The 24,231-nt window shown below is 34.9% G+C and overlaps 1 protein-coding gene across 5 annotated transcripts in view; it reads right to left on the bottom strand.

Annotated features, from left to right (window-relative positions):
* The window catches only part of GABRB2 (gamma-aminobutyric acid type A receptor subunit beta2), a 233,376-nt gene that overhangs the window by 156,534 nt on the left and 52,611 nt on the right, over positions 1-24,231 (bottom strand). The window lies entirely within an intron of this gene.

Here is a 24,231-nt window from a genome sequence, read left to right as displayed (position 1 = left end):
TTGGATTTCTGCACGTTTGCATACTTTTATGGATGAGATACAAAATAAAATCTCTGTGAAGTCCCTGAATTCTTCCAATCGTCATTGATATTTATACATCCTAATTTGGTTATATAATTTAGAAATACAGCTTGTAAGATATTATCTGCTAAAAACACTGAAAAGTTTTAATGGGAAAAGTATAATCCTTCTGCAAAAAAATTAAACATCTTTCCTTGTTTCACAAATATACAAATTTTGATCTTATTCAGAAGTCAATATAGGGCTAACTTCTGAATGAGAAGTGTAGAACCAACCTTCTATTCTAACAAAAAAAAACATTAATATCCTCAAGTTATTTCAAATAATTGTAGATGAAATTTCCTTTAGTGGATCACTTTAGTCAGTGATCTGAACTGCTCTGAAGCACTCTGCTTTTGTAAAAAAAATAGAATGAGGATCTCTAAAATAGCTTCTTGATTTATAGTAAAAGCAACCTTGTAGACTTATGAATTACATAACTAGAAAATATGAAAAGGAATAGATACACTTTTTGCATGACTCTGTGTTATAGCCTAAAAAATAGGAAATAAAATAGGCAATTTATATGGTGCTTAAGAGGTCACATTTTGTGATTTCCAATTCTTGGAGATAAAATTGAGTATTTTATAATTATCTCTATTAGAAGATAAAGCTATTTATGCTTCTTTCATAATAAACCTCATTGAGATTTAGGGGAGATAATGCTGTCTGGAAAGTGCTCAGTCAGCTGAGATGCATTTGGACACAGAAACTGTATTCTCTTTTGGGCTAAATAAATGGTACTACTGTGAAATCCAGTGTCATGTGCTAATTCCTGTTATTTGTCAGCAAGGCAAAGCCTGCTAAGAAATGCACCAGACGGACCCTAATAACTCTGCTAATTGTCACACCAATTTTCATTTCATTTATTTTTAAATGACACACCATAGCACTGTCAAGAATAGAAGAAACCCCTGAATCTAAATAAATATTATTGGACTTAAGAAGAAAGAGTAGTCTGTGCTCCACCCTCTCTCCTAAACCTTTATCTACCCAAGATAAATCCTTTGAATTTTCACATAAAAGTGTATCCTTTACATTTAACAACCCTATGTTTTGAAAATTGTCTCACAATTGGTTTATTCAAACCAAAAATAATTAAAATTTTTTTACATTTATTTACTTTTGAAAGACAGAGAGAGACAGAGCACAAGTGGGGGAGGGGCAGAGAGAGAAGGAGACACAGAATTCGAAGCAGGCTCCAGGCTCTGAGTTGTCAGAACAAAGCCCAACACGGGGCTCAAACCCAAAAACGGTAGATCATGACTTGAGCCAAAGTCGGACACTTAACCGACTGAGCCACCCAGGCACCCCTGGAACTGAAAAAATTAAAACACACACACACACACACACACACACACACACAAACAAAAACAAACAAACCACTTCTGGATGTTCCTCAATCCATTCCATCACCATGCAAGAAGGATTTAGATAACCACAACTAAAACCAACTGACTTTGAATGCTGAACAACATACAGAAAGCCCATGACAGGCTCTCTCTCCCACTAATCACAACTAAATATAATGGAAAGAATAAAGATAAATAAACAAAACTACCAAAGTACCATGCAAAGTAAGAAGAGTATGCAGATTGCGGAGGGAATCAAAATGTGAAGACCATTCCAATGGTGAGTTTGTTGTTTATTTTTTCCTCCCTTTTATCTCATTAAACACACACACACACACACACACACACACAGCCCAAAACGCAAATAAATGGAGAGATATACCATGTTCCTAGATTTGAAAAGTACTGTTAAGATGTCAATCCCACCAAATTGATTATAGATAAAATTCAATCCCAACCAATATATGCACAGGATTTTTATAGCTATGCACAAGCTGATTCTAAAATTTATACAGGGAGCAAAGAAATGACAATAGATGAAACAATTTTGAAAGAAAAGAACAAACTTGGAGAACTTACTATCTGATTTTAAGACTTACTATTAAGCAAACTAAGGGTGGTACTATGGTACTGATAGAAACACAGATTATGAAATAAGAAGAATCTAAAAATAAACCCACACAAATATGCTTAATAATTTCTCACAAGGATGTAAAGGCAATACATTGGAGAAAGCATACTATTTTTAACAAATAGTATGGATTAACAGGAACATCCATATGTAATAAATAAATAAATAAATAAATAAATAAATAAATAAATAAAGTCACCCATACTTTACACCTTCCATAAAAATTAACTCAAAATGGGTCACAGACTTAAATGTAAAATGTAAAACTATAAAACTAGGAGAAGAAAACATAAGAGAAATTCTCTGTGACTTTGAGTTACGCAAAGACATTGATACAAACCTACAAGCACAAGCAATAAAACAAAATACTGATAATGGGATCTCAACAAAATTTAAACTTATGTTCCATGAAAAACACTATTAAGAGAGTAAAAAGACAAACCACAGATTGGGAGAAGATATTTGCAAATCACATATCTGATAATGGACAGGTATCCAGAATATAAAAATGTATAATGAATTCTCAAAACTCAACAAACAACCCCATAAAAATAGGCAAATAATGTGAACACTTAGCCAATGTAGATGGAAAAATGATAAATAAGCACCTGAAGTGACACAAAATATCATTAGTCATCACGGGAAATCAAATTAAAAACTAAAATGAGATCCCACTACATAACCATTAGAAAAGCTAAAATAAAAACATCAAAAACAAAAAAACAACAACTGCCAATTCCAAATGCTGATAAGGATGCAGAGCAACTGAAAATCCTACTTACTGCAGATGGGGATACAAATTTTCAGCCATTTAGACAACAGTTGGACCATTTCTTATAAAGTTAACATACATTTCACAAGTGACCTGGTAATCTTACCCCTGTGTGCAAATAGTTACAGCAGTTCTATATTAATTGTCAAAACTGAAAGCCATCTGGATGAATGCTCTTCAACAGATGAAGAGATAAACACAAACTGGTACATCCATGAAACAGAATACTAGTCAGCAATAAGAAAGAACAAACTTTCCGTATATGCAACATCATCCATGTTTTTCAAATACAAAATGTTAAGTAAAAATGCCAGATTCAAAAGGATACATATTACATGATGCCATTTATACAACATTCCATAAAACGTAAAACTATAGGGGCAAAGAATAGATTAGTAGTTCCCTGGGATTCAAAATGGGGGAGAGGTTGACTACAAAAGGCCAGCATGAAGGAATGATTTGGGGTAATAGAACTGCCCTGCATCCTGATTGCAGTGGTGGTTACATGATTAGGCATCTGTCAAAACTCACAGAAGATTATTAGGTTGAACTCTATAATCACTGTGTGCCTTTTTTTTTTTCCTTTTTTTTTTTTTTGGCACGCTTTCCAAATTTCTATTCTCTTCATTCTCCTCAACCTGAATTGATGTACTTAGTCCATTGACAATGCTTAAATATTAATAAGACAAACCAAAAGAAGTAAATAACAACATAAGCCATTTCAGGTGTTTTATTATTAAATAATGAGAACTATCTTCTTAAGGATCATTCTGTCTACCTACTCCTTTCACAAACCGTTGGCATTTTTCTGGATCCTGCTCCCAGCTACAGACTTTCACTCTGGATATATGGTGCAGGGTCTTATCCTTATGCAAGTCTCAAGCCTGTAAAATGCACTATGTGTTCTGTATTCACATATGGACCTGAATTGCTATTCAACCACAAACTTCAGCATTCTCTCTACCCTCATTTATCTCTATGGTTTTCCATATGCTTTTTTTTTCTTCTCTGGAGACCTCACCCTTTCTAATCAATGGACCTTTCCCTCTCCTCTTTCAGAGCATGGCCATGTATGTGAGAAAAGTTATAAATGTAATTACATCATTTTCCATACCTTTATGTTCCTTCCCTTATTTTTCTGTTTGGGGAAAAGATGGTAGGGTAAGGGGTTGGTTTCACATGTGTTTAGTCTGTTATCTGAGGACATAAGGACACCTAATAGTTTATTTTTCAATGACCAGAGTTTAAGGCTTATTTTCATCAGTGATTATGGGTTATTCAGTTTCCTTTACTTATTGTAATGAAATTCTCTAAGCTTTCACAATAACTGCTAATGTGCTAAAATCTTGAACTTTGTTAATTTATCTTACTTCTTGAGATCTTCTAGATAATAGTTTTGCCTCCAAAATTAAATGTTTTCAGAAAAATCTCCCTCTGTCTCTACTTAGGCTTTTATATTTTAAAAGAAAATAAAACTTTTAGCTTTATCTTAATTACTTCTTGCTGAAATAAACAATTGTGTTTAATATGCTATCATCTATTATTTTCCTTTAATGTAATATGCTAGGTCAAAATTGAGATTTTGGACTAATAATCTGAGTTTCTGGCTCTTATAAGATAGAACCAGTATTTTTAAGGCTGTAAAATATGTGATTTAGAAACAGTTAATGTAAGTTTAATTTAATTTAAATATAATGCAAGTTTCATGTCAATAAAACTCCATGATAATTTGTTCAACATAGCATATTTATCACTTTTATTATCATTAGGGGCATAGTCTTTTAATATGGGGCATGTTTAGAGAAGTGTTTCATTGTTTCTGTTTGGAATTTCCACTTTAAAAAAATATGACACAACAGGTTGATTCAATGGATAGGATACCAAATTATTCCCCTAATTAAAAACTTCTCTTTTTACCCCTTCATGAAAGAAAACACATTACATCTGACATAGAAATTATCACCTAAATAAATACCGTAGGAAGACACTGTATGTAAGTACATAGTAAGTGCATTCTCAACATGTTAAGCTGGTCACCTCCTTGACAGCAAAGAATGTTCCTCATTCCTGTATATATTGCCAATATTGTGCATACTTTATGATAAATGATAGAACTACCATTGCTTGTACAGATTTCCTTATGAACACTTGGGGATATGTAGAGAGGTCTAAACTGTGCATACCCTTTGCTCTGATATTTACATTCCTAGAAATATTTGCAGTAAATAATTAAGCAGTATGTTTTGACACCTTTACATATACAAACATTACAAGTCTCTTACTTTTGTGTCTCCAATTCTAACAGTCTAGATTAAATCACCATGATTTGTGAGTGACTGCAATGCCATTGTTACTATCTCCTTGCTTATAAACCTTGTCTTCACAGGGTAGTAGAAACATAACACAGTTCATGTCTCCCTTGGTTAATATCATCCAGATGCTTTTCACTGCACTTAGAATTAAACCCAAACTCACTACCATGGCCTTTAAGGTACTACATAACCTGGACTCTGCATGCCTCTCTAATCTTGCCTCCTGCAACCTCTTTTCTTCTGTTACCTCAACTCACTAAGTCCATTAGCTAAGATTTTCCTCTGTTTTACAAATATCCCAAGCTCCTTCAGCCTTACGAACTCTTAACAATTGACTAACTGGAGAACCTATGTACCTGAGTGTAGTTGGCTCTTCCTTGAGACTCAGAGTTCAACTCAAAGATCAAACCTACTCAGGAGGCCCTTCCCTGACCATCTTACTCTCAACCCCAACAGTCCTATCTCATCCCCCATTTTTCTTATGTTTATAACACCGACCATCTTTTTCAACTAGTCATGTTTATTTATTGGCTTACTTTCTTTTTCATCTCTCCCAATAGAAGGTACATTCCATGAAACTATGAATTTTTCTTGAACTTGTTTATCACTATGTTCTCATGTCTAAAAGAGAGTTTAGCACAGAGTAATAATATACTATCTATTGAAAGCTGTGAAAGACTGAATGAAAGACAATGCACATTTATCTCCCCAAACGCTTACTGCTGCATTAACTACACACACACACACACACACACACACACACACCCACACACACAGAGACCATCAGCACAAAACTATAAATACAATATAGTACAAATATATGATGGAATATATGCTGGGATTAAAATTACATTGTAAAAATATTTATTGACATGAATAGATGTTCTCAACATATTATTATAAGTTATTGTTTTTTAATTTTTTTTTAATGTTTTATTATTTATTTTTGAGGGAGAGAGAAAGACAGTGCGAGCTGGGGAGGGGCAGAGAAGAGAGGGAGACACAAAATCCAAAGCAGGCTGCAGGCTCTGAGCTGTCAGCACAGAGCCCGATGCAGGGCTTGAACTTACAGCTGTGAGATCATGACCTGAGCCAATGAACCACCCAGGTGCCTCATATATTATTGTTTTTTAAATAATACTGCAAAACAATATGCATAATATGATCACATTTTGAAATATATAAATATATATTGGAAAAAGATGTCTAAGAATATAAATATTAACAGTGGTATTTCTGTATGCTAAGTTGCCAAGAGATTTTTAATTCCTTTGGTAATCTATATTATTTCATTTTATAAATATAAATTACTTCTCAACAAAAACTGTATAAACTAATAATTCCTCATTGAATTATATTATAAAAAGATACTCTAATATTAAAAATATGTCTTTACTCTTTGCATGTTAGAGCACAGCATAAAGGAAAAGGAAATGCATTCAGTGTCATAAATGAAAAATCCTCAGCCTTTTGGCTTGTTATTAACAAAACACAAATTTCCTTTGTATTGATCAAGGGATTTTAACTAGAATCACACAACAAGACCGTTAGTGATAAACTGTTTTTCCACACCAGGGAAATTCACATGTAACTACCATTGAGAGATGAAAATCCATCCTTAATTTTCCTCCTAAATACTAAAAAAGGAGATCCTAGATTCTTCCCCTGACGCTAATATCAGTCTTATTTATACTGTTAGGAAATTTCTTTTTTTCTAATGTAAAGATTTAAAATCTGTTTCTTGTATCATACTCAGAGGATGTGAACACACACAGCACCTTTTTACACTGCAATGGAAGTTTGAATTAATGGATTCTTTCAAAAAGCTTTCCACAAGACTCCATTGCTTGTAAGTTCCAATGTCATATGCTCCTTAAGGTCTGCTCTACTCACTTCACCTCTCTGCATCTCTGTTTGCTCATCCAAAGTGAATGAACTGAAATTAAGAGCATCAGAGATTTCAGAGTTTGAGCTGCAGATGTTCTAGGATTCTGTCACTCCATTGATGTTCAACTAATCACTCTCCTGAACTTCTTGTTTGAACTAAAGAATTTTTACCTCCCCAACACATCTTTACATTCCATTTTGCTTATTTTTTTCCCATGCCCTTCCTTGTCTACCTTCCCAAATTCAACCCATTTATGAGGACTCTCCCTCTTCTCCCTCTGCCACCGTCCATGTTCATCCTCTGAACCCTTTGACGTAGTGGTCTGTAGAACCCTAAGCATTATTGGATTGAACTGTTCCCTTTTGTAATGTCATTTAGAGCAGGGAAGTAACCTCTCCAATGAAACTGTACTGCATTCTCCGAAGTCAAAAACCATGCTGTTATTTCTTTACAAAGTGACCTGAGCATCTTGTCTTTAACATCATTGGCCCCTTACGAATATTCACAGACACACTGAAGCTTGTTCTCACTTCTTTACTAGTCCTTATGGGTTTCCAGTTTTGATTCTTTAACCCCCTTATTAATCATTACTCCTGAGTCCCCCAAGGAATTTGTTCTCCCCACCCAATGGCATTTGAGAGTGAGTTTTCATTCTATCCTTTCCCACATGTCTCCGAAACCCTCAGAGCTACTGGTGTGCTTTCAGTTTTTCAGAGCTTCTAGAATTCTACTAGCAAAGTCCCCAGGGCTGAGAATGAGGATTTCTGAAGGACACAATTATCTATCCAAAGCAGAAAGAACTCAGAGAGAAATATAAATATTCCCACAAAGCCCTTTCCACATTCTTAGCTCTTTAAAATGCTCTCTGTCTTCCACATCTGAGCCCACAAATTGCTGATCCAATTATAGGTCATGGCAATATTTCCACATTCACAACCTCCTAAACTAGAATGTAATGAAGTAAAACTCAGCCCCCACTTAATAGAAGCCATCACACCAGATGTCCAATTGCAGCATTTCAGAAGAAACACATGGCTGCAGCTCTGACTAATTGCTAGAAACACATTCAGGACATGAGAGCTGTGCCTAAGATCACCCATAAGGGAAATCTAAGTTGAGAAGTGACTGATTTATTTTCTTGTATGTGAAACTAAAATGCACATGGTCAAGACAATGAACTTTTCCACTATTTTTCTTAGCTCACTTTGCATTTTACTACACACCAACCTTCTCAGTGATAATGGGACTAATTCCAAGGATGGTTAAAAATTGAGCCAGTGTAATTCGTTATCTCTGTCCCTATTTTAATATATAATGCACCCTTGGTAGGGAACTCGGTTCACTCTGAGATAATCAACATCAAAATTACACTTTGTATATGATTTGTTCCCTTATCATTTTGTGCTTTTTTCCTTACTCTAAGCTTATATCAAATTGCTTTAGAGTATTTTGCCATCTACTTAGTCTTTCTCCAACTCTAATACCTAACACTGGCCCTAAGCTAACACTTTTTACATGCATTATCTCATTAATCATCACAACAGCCCTATGGGGTATATACTGGATAGATTTACCATTTACTAGCTGCGGTGAGATTTTGGCCATGCTACCTAACCTCCCTGAGACATCATGCTCTGTAAAACAAAGCAAATCATAGTCCCTATTAGAAAGGAAGTTCACCCAAGGAAAGTGATTAGCAGAATGCCTGCCTCAGATTAAGTGTTCTATAAACATTTGCTGTTAACAACTATCGTTATTTTCATTATCTCCATTTTCTAGGTGACACATCTGAAACATGGAGATGTGAGTCACTTTTCTGATGTCACTCAGTCAATAATTTTCTAAGTCATGATTTGGCTAGAGAAACATCTGACCATGTAGACCATGTGTTTAGTACTATATTGACCTGCCTGTAGAACACTGACCTTGCTGTCAGTTTTGAGCTTGAGTCATCATTTCCCAACATTGCTTCTATTTTCCTCCACCCCCTCCAAAAAGTGATGGAGGAAATTGTCTATTTATTTAACTATCTATCTACCTACCTACAAAGCCACATACAACAACAAAGAAACTAGAACAATCATGAGCATACATAAAATATTCCCTGAGAATTCTCTGGGATTTGAATACTAAAGTTGTGTATATAGGCACATATTGCTGAACAGTGACTCAATTTTATACAAGAGATGACTGCATTAACTCACTTTGATCCTGCAGAATGATTAAAATACCTGTTTTTGGCAGGATGCATACCTTAATACTGAGAAACCCACAGTATTCAGAGAGACTATATAGTACTATCTGTAGTAATGCATTTATTCAGAAATAATTCAATTGGAAAATAGTTTCAGCAAACTAAAACTTGCTTTGGAGTCATACAATTTCAGGAAGTTTTTTTGCAGTAGCATGATGGCAATGATGACCTAACAGATCCTGAAGAGCCAAAACAATCTTTAAAAATTAATGCAAAGTAGATGATCTCACACCTCCTAATTTCAAAATTTATTACAAAGCTACTCTAATCTAAAAAATGTTCTACTGGTATAAAAATAGACATATAAGCCAATAGAATAGAATGGAAAGTCCAGAAAAAAACCCTTGTGTGTATGAAAAATTGTCTTCAACAGAGTGCCAAGACTACTCAAGATAGCAGTCTCTTTAACAAATGATGTTGGAAAAAGTGGATCTCAACATGCAAAAGAATGAAGTTGGACCCTTACCGTTCACCCACATATAAAAATCACTCAAAATAGATTAAAGACCTAAATGTAAGATCTAAAACTATAAAACTACTAGAAGAAAACACAGAGAAAAAGCATCATGAGATGGATTTGTCAATGATTTCTTGGACATAACACCAAAAGCACTGGCAACAAAAGTGAAAATACACAAATGGGACTACAGGAATTTGAAAGTCATCTGTGGTCAAATGATACAACCCAAAGAATGAAAAGATAACCTATGGAATGGGAGAAAATTTTTGCAAATCATCTGACAAGAGGTTGATATCCTGAATGTATAAAGAATTCCTACGACTCAAACATAAGTAATAATGAAAATAATAATCTGGCTAAAACATGGGCAAAGGTCTTGAAAAGGCATGTTTCCAAAATCAACACTCAAATAACCAATAAACATATGAAAAGATGCTAAATATTACTTATAATTAGAGAATATAAATCAAAACCACAGTGAGACATCACTTCACATCTATTAGGATGGCAGAAAGAAAGAAAGAAAGAAAGAGAAAGAAAGGAAGGAAGAGAAAGAAAGAAAGAAAGAAAGAAAGAAAGAAAGAAAGAAAGAAAGAAAGTGCTGATGAGGATGTAGAGAAATTAGAACTCTGCATACTGTTCATGGGAATGTAAAGTGATACAGCTGATATAGAAAACAGTATGGTAGTTTTTCAAAACATTAAAAATAGAATTATTGTGTGATTCAGCAATCCCATTTCTGTGTATATATCCACAAGAATTGAAAGTGAGATCCTGAAGAGATATTTGCACACCCATGTTCATAGCAGCATTATTCACAATAGTCAAGACATGAAAGCAACCCAAATATCCATTAATAGATGAATAGTTAAAATGAGCATATACAATAGATTATTTTTTCTGCCTTTACAAGCAAGAAAATTCTGGCACATGCTACAATATGGATAAACCTTGAAGACATTATGCTAAGTGAAACAAGCCAGTCACAAAGAGAGAGATGCTGTATGATTCTGTTCATATGAGATATCTAAAGTGGTAAAATTCATAGAAACAGAAAATATAATTTTATTTTTCTAGTTACTTGGAGGAGAAAGAAAAGTAGAGTTGTTTGATAGGTATAGAGTTTTAGTTTCATGAGATAAAAAGAGTTCTGGAGACTGGTAGCACAGTAATATAAATATACTTAATACTACTGAACTGTGCACTTAAAAATATATTAGGTACACTTATTAGCTAAGTTACTATGTGAGAAAAATAATCATTTTGCAAACAACAACAATCACTTGCTTTTTAATTTTGGATATGTATATAGTTATTTAGTAAACCTTCCCATTTTTTACATGAAATTTTGCGAAAATATAAGAAAAGCTGGAACTATTCTTTCTCCTTTCATACAAATGAATTGAGTAAAAAATTCATGTCACAATCTTTCTTGCTACATGATACAGAAAGATTGGTTTGACCAAGTTAATAAGGAAAAAAATTGTTTGGGATATATAGATATATACAAAATCTCCAAGGAAAATTGCATTTATAGCTACTTTACATAACACCAGTAAGTTAACTTTTAAAACTCACCTCGAAAAACAGAAGTTACATACATATCACCATTCTGTTTTCAAATCAAATTCATTGAGTTATCATTGATGTAAATTACTACATTCACCAGACATGGTATCATGTCTGATGGTGGTCTCAAAAGTGATCTTTGGAATTAAGTTTTAATAATCCATTTTCTACCTATGGCACACTGGCCAGTGGTACATATTATTACTGAGTATGTCAAAATGAAATTATTTACAACATACTTCTTGCATTTGTTGATCTCCCATGGAATTTCCTACAAGGTGCTATAATCTGTCAGTTACAGAAGAATAACTTTGCAAGAGATTTTAGGGAGAAGGGAATAGGCAAACAAATATCCCACACACATTTCATGAGTGTTTGTCATGACTGACTATAATGATATATGTATCATATTATGTGCCCTTTCATATACATTTGTCTTATTTATGCTTACTTGCAATGGGTAGACAACATCCTATCTTATCTGGCTATTTCAGCTTTTCCTTCAATTCTAAGCCGTGCTTTTATAGGAAAAGTGAAATGCATGAGGAAATGACAGAGACAGGTAGTGCTATATAGACCCTTTTCCATATTTTAGATGTTTATTTTTGTTCTGCTCAGTGTGAAATAGGCTCATTCTTTCTGAAGCTATAGCCTCTGAAGAGATCTGACAGTATTAAAAAGAAAGGACATTTTAAAGTAAGTACATATCATTGCTTTCATATTTTTGACAAGCTTGTAGAAGCTGAGAAGGCCAATCTTCCGGCCCAGGCTGGAACAAAGAGAATATGCTTAGTCAATGCTTCCAAGAGAATACCTGATGTGCTAAGATGACACAGAAATGCATATGATCACTTTTGGAGGCAAAACCAGCTTAAAAATTTTTTTGAGACGAAAGTGGCATTGGGCACAGAACTTTACCACTGCCCTGTCTGTATCAGATATTCTTAATATCTCCTGATGTACATCAACAGACCAGGATTTCTGAGGTCAAAGTGGCATCCTCCTTTTTGTATGAGTATGATCACCCCCTACATATCTGCCTTCTGCAAGTGTAGAGTCAGCACTTCACAATTCTTCTTAAAATGTGCATCCTGGGGTGTCTGGGTGGCTCAGTCGGTTAAGTGTCCGACTTCAACTCAGGTCATGATCTCGCAGTTCGTGAGTTCAAGCCCCATGTCGGGCTCTGTGCTGATAGCTCAGAGCCTGGAGCCTGCTTCTGATTGTGTCTCCCTCTCTCTCTGCCCCATGCCCTGCTCACACTCTGTCTCTGTCTCCCAAAAAGTGAATAAACATTGAAAAGAAAAGAAAAGAAAACAAAAGAAAAGAAAAGAAAAGAAAAGAAAAGAAAAGAAAAGAAAAGAAAACAAAAGAAAACAAAAGAAAACAAAAGAAAACAAAAGAAAAGAAAAGTGCATCCTAACACCCCACTCTGGTCCTGGCCCTGCATGATGTATAAACATGTCTCTCAGTGGATTTTTTTAAATGTGCTTATTGGTTTTTATTATCATAAAACTGATTATAGAATATCTGAACACAACGTAAAGATTATGATGAAGAAAATTTAAACAACTCAAAATATCACTATCCAGAGTAACCACAAACACATTGAACCTTTCAGGTAATTTTCTCAACGCAGTGCTCCAGGTATTACAAATTTATCCTACACACACACACACACACACACACACACACACACACACACACACAGCTTCAAAATCCTTACAATTTATCAAGCTAAGCCTGGGACTCTTTTCCCCAGCCTTCTCATCCACTCTCCTCATTATCTTTTTGATGCCATTAAACACAAACCAGTACAATGTATTGCTTTCTGAACACAGTGGCCCTTTCTTATCCTTCCATGGATAATGACAGAGCTCCCAAATGGAAAGAACCAGAGTCCCTGGGTCACAGCAAAAAGGAAAGCTGCTTGCTCAAAGAGGATCAAATGCACTCATCTGTTCAATGAGTAAGAAATAAACTTCTATTGTGTTAAGTCAGTTACAAAAGCTGGTGTTAGCCTAATGCTGCAGAGCATAGATGTTCATCTATTAAATTCATGGATCATGATAGAACTGGAGTTTCAATGACTAGATTACCTACTTCCTGTGCAGCCTCCAACAAGAGGAGCCCTACGGTCTCCTCTGCATACTGAAGAGAACGGTGACTCTCTTGCAAGATTCTTGTAATAATTAAAGAGTACATGTGTTTCTATGCCTGGTACAAAGTAAGTGGTCAGTATTGGCCGTTATTATTTAAGAAAGCAAATAAATAATAACTATTCTTAATAGGATAGCTATTGTATTTTTGGTACCAGATTAAAATATCATTTTGTATAGTGTATGATCTTACTTCTCAAGAAGATTTGAGTGGACTTGAACTAGTGTTATAGGAAACTAGATATGCAGGAAGTGTAAATTTGGTCAACTTATGGCCATTAGGGCACTTCATAAAATTCAAAAAGTGCTACTTTCATCCATTAAGAAATGAATAAACGTTTATAGTTTAAGGATGAATATAATTATAATTTCTCATTTTAGCATACTTAAAAGGATGAAAAAAACATTCTCACTATCAACTAAGCTAAAGGGCTATCGATTTGAGTTTTCAAATCACAGTAAATGTATACTTCCATTCTTGTCTAACAAGAGATACATGACAGATGAAAAACAAATATGAAATAGTCTATACATATTTAATAACAAACATGCATCTAGTTAAGCAACAAATACATTTAACCAAATATGTGGTTACCTATCATGTATTAATTAAGTACAATGTAATAACAGGCCCAGTATTTTATATACTAAATCCAGTTTTTCCTGAAAGCAGACTAAAGGCAAGTGGGTGAATAGGATCACACATTAAAAACAGCCATATAGGTGAAGAAGCCTATTGGCAGAATCATAGGAAGGATTAGTGTTAATACACATGAAGGCCTTGGCACAGAACACAAACTTAATATGTTATCATTATGACCAATTTTAGCACTTTCTGTTCAATGTCTCTTTCTAATAATCACACTTACTTATTTCTGAAGAGAAAAAAAGTTGTCATAGATGTTCCAGGGCCCTATGATAAATGGAGTTGTTATACATCAAAATAAATTTCTGACTTCCCCCAAAGTGAAAATATAAATGGCAATTTAAAAATATGTTATGCCCTTCTATATATGGCACCTATATCACTTAGAATAGGCTTTTTTTCTGAATCCTTTTTCCATAGAGAGGAATAGCATCTTACCTTCACCAAGGGCAGAAGCATTCTAAAATTTATTCCACCCCCAAATCTGCTATTACATGGTTAGCTTTAATCCATGCAAGTAACCTTAATAATAAAATTATAGTAAGAGTCTTATAAAAAGTTCAAGTTTGTTCTGACTCCATGAGTTTCAAAGGAAGAGTTAATGATGTGCTTTTAATACTTAATACCAAACTGAAAATTCATATTCTGAAACTATATTGATTTGGCCGTTGACCTTTCCCAGGTTCCAGTGCAAATGATCCAGAAGGCAGACAATGGTCCCAAATGCCCAAATCATCACAGGCAGTCCAGTTCCTAGAGCTGGGAGGCCCTTAGTCAGTTTGGAGTCCAGTCCTCTAAATTTACGGAAGAGAAAACTGAAACCCTGAAACTTAGAATCCTGCCCATGGCCATCTAGGCATTTAAGGGCTGAGTGGATACAGACCCTAAGATGTCAGACCTTGCCATCTTGTACATTCCCCCCATTCTCACCTTCACCATGAACAGTAAGTTTTGCTGCTTGCACACATTAACCATTCAATTTATTAACCATTAACCATTCATTAATTCATTAACCATTAAATTACCTTACAATGGTGGAGGTGGGAAGGTAGCAAGGAAAACAGGTCCTTCACAATGTGTGCATTTGTGCTTTGATTTCAGAGATTTAGAAAATGAAACTATATACTTTCTACAAAAGGAGACCTGACAAAACAATTCTAAGTCCACCCAGCTAGTGTCCCTGTCTTCTTTTAGTTGCATGAGGTAGAGTTGGTTCCTGATTGAAAGGATTTTGATGACTTTGTAGCAAGATAGTTACTGTGACAATTTTTGAAAATTTTGAGAAATTGTGAAAAATGATGTCCAACATCATTCCTTCTCACTTTATGCTCCTTAAGAATCTCAAGAATCTCAAGAGAGTCCCAAAGCCTGTCTCATGGGAGAAAGGAGCATCTTTTATATATGTTAATATTGAAACTGTCTTCTCTATAGTAGTCAAGTTGATTGTTGGGCCATTGTCAAATCTTTACAGCATGGTATATAATGTGGAACCCACAATACTTAAAAAGGTGGTGCCCCATGGAGATGAGAAGTACATCATAGAGAATACGGCCAATAATATTATAACAAAGTTGTCTAGTGACAGATGGTGACTACACTTACTGTGGTGAGTACTGAATAATGTATGGAATGTACAGAATCATTGAATCAATGTGTTGTACATCTGAAACTAATATAGCACTGTATGCTAATCATATTTCAATTTTTAAAAAGTGGTGCCTCAGAGACATGAGCATAGATGGTCATATTAATTCTTTTAAAATGCATACTCTCTGCATGATCAGTGACAAATATTCAAAGATACCCCTTCTGGCATACAAGTCCATTGATCCAGTCTGTCTTATTCAATACAGAACTTTAAGAAGATTATGTTATTTTGAGTTGATCATTTTTTTCTTTAATTGCCATTTACAAAGAAATTTGAAAAGCAGGCAACAAGTATTCTATTTGACTTCAGAGTCTCAAGACTTTCACTGTATTTCCTACTTGGCTGTGCTAGGAATTTTTACATGTATCATCAGCCTAGGAATTTTCACATACATAATCAGCCTAGCCAAAACATTTTCTACATAACAATAGTTTCACAAAGATGTTTCTCAGGAAAAGTGTGTCATGGTTAATTGTTTTAGGAAGACATTACATGCATTTTTTTTTTCTTACAGATTTGCCACGCACGTTAGTTTACTGCTGAGAAGTCCTATAATAAAGAAACTTATTAACCTTATTCATTACAGAATTTCTCCAACTCATTGACGATGTAATAAATAGGAACCACCAGAATTCGAGTTTTGCAAACTCAATGAGAAATGATCACACATTATAGTAAATGACATTCCAAATATTTTCTCCATTTACATGTGATGTTTTTGTGTTCTTTAGAAAGGACCTCTTTATTTTTCTTTCTTAGCCTGCAAGCCATACCAACACAAAGTTCCTCCATATCTTGTTTACTACTGTATTCCCACGGATGAATAGAGAACCTAACACATGGTTATGTCTCAAAAAATAATTCTGAATGAACTGGTAGAAGGGTTCTATTATGTAAAAATTGGATACAATCAAGAAAACAAAAAAACCAAAACAGTAGGCTAAATATGCTATTGTCTCATCTCTTTATCAAGTCAGTATTATTTTTAAAATGGGATTGAAGTAGATTAAAATAGATTTAAGATAAACAACCCTCAGATACATGTTGTAATCCTGTATTCAGAATTCTGCTTCAAGGAAGTCTACTGCTAAGGAAAACTTGGGGGAAAAACTTAATATGGTATGTTATAGGAGCAAACATGTTAAAATAGAAAGGTAGAAGTAGTTGCTAGTATAAAATGTGGCATAAAAGAGTATAAATACATATATTTGTGACTTAGACTAAAGAAATTCGGATGGAAATACAGTAAGGTGTTAAAAGTGGTGGGATTATTGTGATTTTATTTTCTGGGTCCAACCTTCCTCTTTAATAAAAGAAGCCTTTATCGCAAATCCCTGACAGATGGTAACCCAAATTCTGCTTGGATATGTCCAGTAACAAAAATCTCTACCTGGCAAGTCTGGTATTGCATTCTTGGATAATGACAATTATAAGAAATGTGCTTCCCTATGACTTTCACCCATACAGTATACTAAAACTGACTCTATCCTTTAAAATGTAACTAATATGAAGCTTGAGAAATTCTTATCAACTATGGCTCAAAGACAAAGGAAATGATAGAAGAAAAAAGCAGGGCTTTATTTCATTTAAGCATGTTCCATGCCTGCTTGGTTATTACTATGCCCATCTTATTTGATTCAGTCTTCAATTTTTTGCATGGATGGTTTCTTTACAACTATTCCTGGATTTAACACATCAGCCCAAATATATCTAGAGAGATTTATTTATTTCCTAAAGACATCCACATGTACCGACCATCCACTTGTGAGTTAAAAAGAAGTGACCAACTTGTGTCCATTTCTTATTTTTCATGAACTATCTTACTAAATCTCCCTTCTCAGGTATGCCCTACACCCCCTGCCATGTGGCTATGGACACTTCTCCACTGCTAAATGGCTCATCTTTCAAAGTACAAAAGAGAAGCAGAGATGAAGCAGTTACACTGAAAAAAAATGTCAGCCTTGGAAAAAGGACCTGTAAAGGAATCAGCTCCTGGTCCATGAATTCCCTCTCCCACCCAGTTTCTGCCTAAAGGAAACCAAAAGTGCTGCTCACTGTTTCTGTTGTTTATATTATAGTAACACTAGGCTATGTATAAAACTAAACACCTTAAAAAGCATCTGAATTCCACAGGAAGGAGTTAACTTTATGTAAATGTATGTACATAATGTATTCACTTATCTCCACCCACAACTCCCAACTGTATTTAGGCTACCACTATGTCTCACCTGTTTATTAATTAGTCTCTCTGCATGCAATCTCGTTCCATCAAACTATGTTCTCTCCATTTTTCTGGAAAGAGCTTCTGAAAATGCAGTTCTGATCTTGTCATTACCCTGCTTATAAGTTTTTCAATAGTGATCTGTCACCCTCGGTATAGACCTCAAACTCTTCAGTGTAGCATATAAGGACCTGTTATGTTTCCAGCCTCATCTCCAGAAACGTACAAGCTCAGAAGTTATTCTTCAGAACATTGATCTTATTTAATGCCCTGGATCTGCTAAGCTACACAACAGCTAGACCTTTGCACAAGCTGTTTCTTCTGCCTGTATTACTTTTCCCCTTCCCTCCCATCTACCCATCTCCTCTTCATTTAACCATTCCTACGAATTCTTTAGGTCCTAAAATATACATCATTTCCTATGCAAAGCCTTTCTAATGATTGATTCCTCACCTCTACTGCAGTCCTCTACCTCTGTACACGTAAAACCCTGAATGTGTCGCAGTCCTGGGCATTGTACTTATTACTGTACCCTTTGCCCTGCTGATGACTAGCACAGAATAGTAATTCAAAAACATTTGTTGAACACATGGATGGACGAATAAAGCACTTCCAAATACACCATCAAAAAGACAATAAGACCCAAAACCCTGCAACATGAGGAATAGTTAAAGGAGATAGTTTGAAGACATCTGGGGAAAGGGATGTTCATGTAGGCTCCCTTGGTCATATAATAACAAAGCCATTATCTAGAAGGAAAAGAGACCACTTATGTGTAACTCTGGAGCTAGAAACCATTGTTAATAGGTAGAAGTTTAAGGAGAAAAATCTGATTTAACAAAAGGCCTAATTATCTGAAAATTATAGCTATCAAAACGTGTATGTCTGCTATGAAACAAAAGAAATAGCCTGCCATGAATGAGCCTGCCATGCATACATAAGATTAAAAAAATCACTTGTCAGAAGATCATTGTAGATATCCATGATGTAGAGAAGACAAATATCAGAAAAGACTTAATAGCTCATCATAATTACAGAATGAGGAATCACTACTACTATACCACTGCTACTACTACTATTACTACTACTACTACTACTACTACTACTACTACTACTACTACTACTATTACTACTACCACTATTACTATTACTACTACTATTACTACTATTACTATTACTACTACTATTATTACTACTACCACCACTACTACTACTGCTGCTACTGCCACCACCACCACCACTCATTATTAAGGGCCTAAAGTGCAAAACACACTGTTTTATGTTTTATATAAATTACTTATAACTTCACAATAACTTTAAAGTATAATTTTATTCTCAGGTTTTTTTCAAAGTCAGGAAACTGAGAATTTAGTTACTTATTGAAGGACCACTGCTAACTACAACCTAAGAAGACTGGAACGTCCAACACTGGAGTTTAGAAGAGAGTAGTTGCCATCTGTTGCTTCTGCCTGCCCAAATTCCATTTCTTCAATTTTTGGCTATTGCAACCTAAACCTCTCTTTCAAGGAACAAACCCTCTCCCCACTATGTCCATGTAATTTGTATAATATTAACTTCCCACTCTTGAGATGAGATACATCTGGCTAGATTATTTCATCTTGTTGGTTTATAGATGGTCACGTGACTCCAGCTAAATCAGTGAGACTCAATCCATGACTTCTGTTTCAGCAATTTGAAAAGAAAGAAGCTGTTTGCCTTTGTGCCCTGAAACTTTCACAGTCACCATTTTGAAAGCACTTGCCTGGGAATTAAGAAAAGTACAACCAAGAGTTGGAGAAAGGCTACTTCCTGATCATATTATATGAGCACCTAGATTCAGCTATACTTAAAACTAGAACAATCCCCGGTCATTGTAATTACTGAGATAATACATCCCCTCTTTGTTAATCCTGTTTGTGTTTCTGTCATTGGCCATTTAAGTGAACCATGCCTAATATATGGTACACCTACTTATGGTTAGGGTAATCACAGGCAAATGGGTTCATTTGAAAAATAGGAAGAATTTGCAGAAAAGAGAGAAAAGAGAAGAAGCTACGCTACAAAAATTTATTATTAAATGGCAACCCTATACCACCTGCTTGGAAATAGGCATTATAAAACTAATAAGGCACAGTCCTTGCCCTCAAGGTTCTCAGAGTTTGGTGTGTACATTTCATCTATCACAACTGAATAATCTCTAGAACTAAATATATTGCCCACTGAATCTAACTCCCAGGAAAATACACACATGAAGGGTCTTTGTCAACAATGACAGATTACATTTTAATTTCCTACACATATCACTGAAAGATTCTGATCCATCTCTGATCTGCTCCAGCCTGGCTTATGCAGGCACATCACAATATCTAAGACTGAGCACACAACAGGTTAGGCTGGAAGAATGGTGCATCAATTTTAAGTGCATTAGTTTGTGACATGTTTAGTCAGCTGTGTAACGCATAAATTTATATACTAACTCAGTGGCTTTCTTTATGCCACCCTGAAAAGACTGATATGCTTTTTCCTCCCACACAGTCCTATCTTTCTAAGTCTCCTCCTCCACAGCTGGAGAAAATAAATATTCATTTCAGAAAGGCCATCAGCTCAACACTAGCCATCTACTTCCGGATGCTAGAGAGGTCACTGTGATGAACTGCCTCATACAAGTAATTTTGGACATCACTGAACAGAGTCCATGTGCCCTAGCTTTTCTACATGCTTTGGTTTCCAACAGACAAGGAATCTTTACCGAATTTATCAAGAAGAAAGAATAAATTTTATTTTTGATTCAGCAAAAAGATCACATAGGCCCTAAGCAACATTAAAGATGATAAGTGCCTCTTTCTATACCTGTCCTCATGCTGTCTAAAAGCCTCATGCTGTCTAAAATATATAAAAGATATTTTTCCTAGGTCTGACTCAGTAGCAGCACGGATTTTTAAAACTGTTCCTCCTCCAATTTTCCTGGGGAAAACCATTAGTCCTTTGCCCCTGGTTTTCTTCTGAGTGACAAGCTAATCTGAAAAATTAATTCAAGGTTTGGTGTTTTACCTCATTATAGAAAAAAAACAATGCTGCTTTCCCAAATAAATAATCACAGAGCTCTCCCATGTGTTCCCCCCCCCCCAAAGTGGTAGACAATGATAAAAAAATTGGACTTAGGCTGGTAATATGAGAGATTTGCGGGCAGAATCACGATAATAATTTTAAAAAGCCATACATGTGAAATTGTAAATAAATTACTATTTTGGTTGAAAGTTGTTGGACTTGAATTTTTGAATTTGGACTTGAAGAGGAAAAGAGAAAGACTTGGGAAAGATCTTAAATGTCATGAAAATGCTTCCTATCCCTTGACTATAGACTGTTGCTGAAAGCTCCATAGCAAGAGGTATAGCATATCCAGGCCTGACTCTGCTCCTTTTCAGCCGTGTGAATTTTGGCTGGTCATTTATCCTTTTGTCAGTTTGCTTGCCTGTAATATGAATGCCTAATTCAGAGTAGCCATAAAGATTAAACAAAATAACATGTAACAAACATTTATACTAGTGTCTGATACATAGTAAGCACTGGATAAATGATAGCTAGAGTGATGGGGATTACAATAGGTAAAGAGAATTTCCTTATGGCTATACTCCTAAATTCCTATGTTCTATTGTTTTTAATACCCAAAATTTGAAAGGAAAGTTTGATTATGCCTAACTCTGTACAACTATTGACTGGAGCCAGATAATCTAGTAGCAGAGATAAAAAAAAAAATCCTTAAGAGCTAGAAAAGTACAGAGTATGCCCACCTCCATTAAAATGCATATGAGTATTTTCCATATAGTTTCACGCACAAGAACAACTGAGCAGTTTAGAAAGAGGAACAAATTAATCATTGTTCCTCCTCCATGGCTTTTTCTATTAATATAAATAACGCTTCCAGGGTCGAAATGCTTTGGATGAAAAGTGGAGAGCCTTTAGAGAAGGTGAATCAAAAAAACCTGGCTTGGCACAAATGTTTTTTTGTTTTGTTTTGTTTTGTTTAAGTTTTGGTATTTCACTTTTTTCTGAGAAGAGATGCTTCTAGTCACATGCTGATGTAGACACTGAGGTTCAGCGTTAGGACAAGGTTCCAGGCCCAGGGGGCTTTGTTTCTCAGCCTCTCTTGACGAAGGGTGTACTACTTGTCTCATCCTGGTCTTTATTCTTCTTTACCTGGGGCTCATTATCTCACTCTATGCAGTTTTGGTAAGAAATGATTGTATAAATATGGTTTTATGGCTGAAGAGATACTTATGAAACCCTTAGGATGGGAAAAAAAAAGTTATTGCCTTTTACTACTTTATGATTATTGGCTTTTGATTACAGAGTGTTTTAAGGAAATCTCTCAGTTGTTAAAATAGCTGATTTTTTCACATTACAGTTATCTTCTTATTATCCCCCAGTGATAAAATTCATTTCTCTTCTAAATTCTTGTCTAATCCATTCAGTACGCATAGCACCAAAAAAGCTTTTTTTCTGGCCTAAAGCAAAATGTGCTTACCTGTTGCTTTGTTACAAATTTTGTGTAGTACCTTTTCAGAAGAAAATATTTACAAAAGGTATAGATTGATATCATGGTTGTACAGTAAGCAATAGATATTATTCACAGCTAGGAAAAAGCACTTAGCAAACTCATGAATCAGAAATCTCTTCATGGTTGTGTTGCAAAGGGTAATTAGGTTTTACATTTTGTTAAGTGCCTATACTTCGATTATATGTCAAGAGGTTAACATATGATTAGAGAGCAGAAATGCCTTGTAAAGAAATTCAAGACATACTGAAATTCATGCTGCTCATCACTTGAGGGTTGGAACCATGGACTCTAATGAAACAGCCATCATTCTTCAAATGAACAGATAGATGATTGATGTTGAAGATAGATGGCTGCTGAGTAAAAAAAGTACAAATAGGCTTTCTAATCTGTTTCTTCCCTGCAGATGATCAGCCTAGTTTTATAGTAAACTATATCTCATATTAATACAGTAGATAACAGAATCATCATCAAAATTATATATAAATATTTTTATAAGCCCATGAAAAAGACAACATAAATGAGACAGATAGTAATAAGTAGCCCTTTTAAAGCACACATTTTCTGGGCCAGCCAATTTCCACAGTTGTCTCAGTTAATTAAATAACAACGCTATGAGGTAGGTATTACCACCATCTTCCTTTCTTACCTAGGAGGAAACCCGAGAAGGGACAGAGTAAATAAATGTGTCAAGCTCACACAGATAGTAAATGAGAGAATCTGAACTCAAATCCATGCAGTTGACTAGTGAGCCAAAATTTTCACCAATACAGCTTCTTAGTGAAATTGCTGACAGAGACTACACTGAGAAAAATGTATCAGGCCATATGATTAGGCAATATTCAAATTGCCATATAATTTTTCTTCTCTATACCAAGTTAAACAAGCTTCACTGAAGGATTTATGTAATCAGGGAGCAGTCTTTTGAAAAGAAAATAATAATAATAATAATAATAATAATAATAATAATAAAATAATAATAATAATAATAATAATAATAATGCTAGCCCAAAATGTTTCATGTTAGGCTTATTAAAAGCTCTTTGCTTGATGATAGCTCCTTCTCTTTATGAGGATGAGCTGTTTTTATACACTTACATTCTAAACTCAATCAAATATTTCCTTAAAGCATGCTATCTGCCTCAAATTATGGATTATGGGGCAGTGGGTAGGAACATATTTTTGTAGGAGGTCAGAAAATCCAATGTGTGTGCTTTAAGCATGGAAGGTGATTGTTAGACTTCAGGGGGAAAAATAAATTAGCCCCACAAACAAATGCTTTCAGTGGTTTTGGGAGGAGGGGGATATGATTATCTAAGCTTCAATGTGTTCACTGTGTACCCACCTAAGTCACTTACCTATGCTCACTCTCTCTGACTAGGAGTCTTTAAATTTCACAAATAAAGTATAGAATCTTCAACACCAAGAAAAGTGACTAGTCTTCTAGAAGTTTGTCGTAAAGGTAAAAGATGTTTGCCTACAGAATTCTCAACTTGAAGAATCTTTCCATATATTACCAGAGAGTATGTCTCAGAGCAAATTAAGTATATTGACATCCTGATTGCATACACATTGTATTCTGTCTATAGAAGAGCAGCTGTTTTACCTTTTGGTGTATGTTTAGCATTATCTACAAAACTACGAGTATCAAGAAGCAGGGACATATCAAGTTTTGATGATGTAACAGCATAATGTGAAGCGGTCAAT

The sequence above is a fragment of the Panthera tigris genome, chromosome A1, assembly GCF_018350195.1.
Source record: "Panthera tigris isolate Pti1 chromosome A1, P.tigris_Pti1_mat1.1, whole genome shotgun sequence".
In the NCBI taxonomy this organism is placed as follows: Eukaryota; Metazoa; Chordata; class Mammalia; order Carnivora; family Felidae; genus Panthera; species Panthera tigris.
The sequence above is the reverse complement of the archived record's forward strand: the minus strand, read 5'-3'. Positions and strand labels throughout refer to the sequence as shown.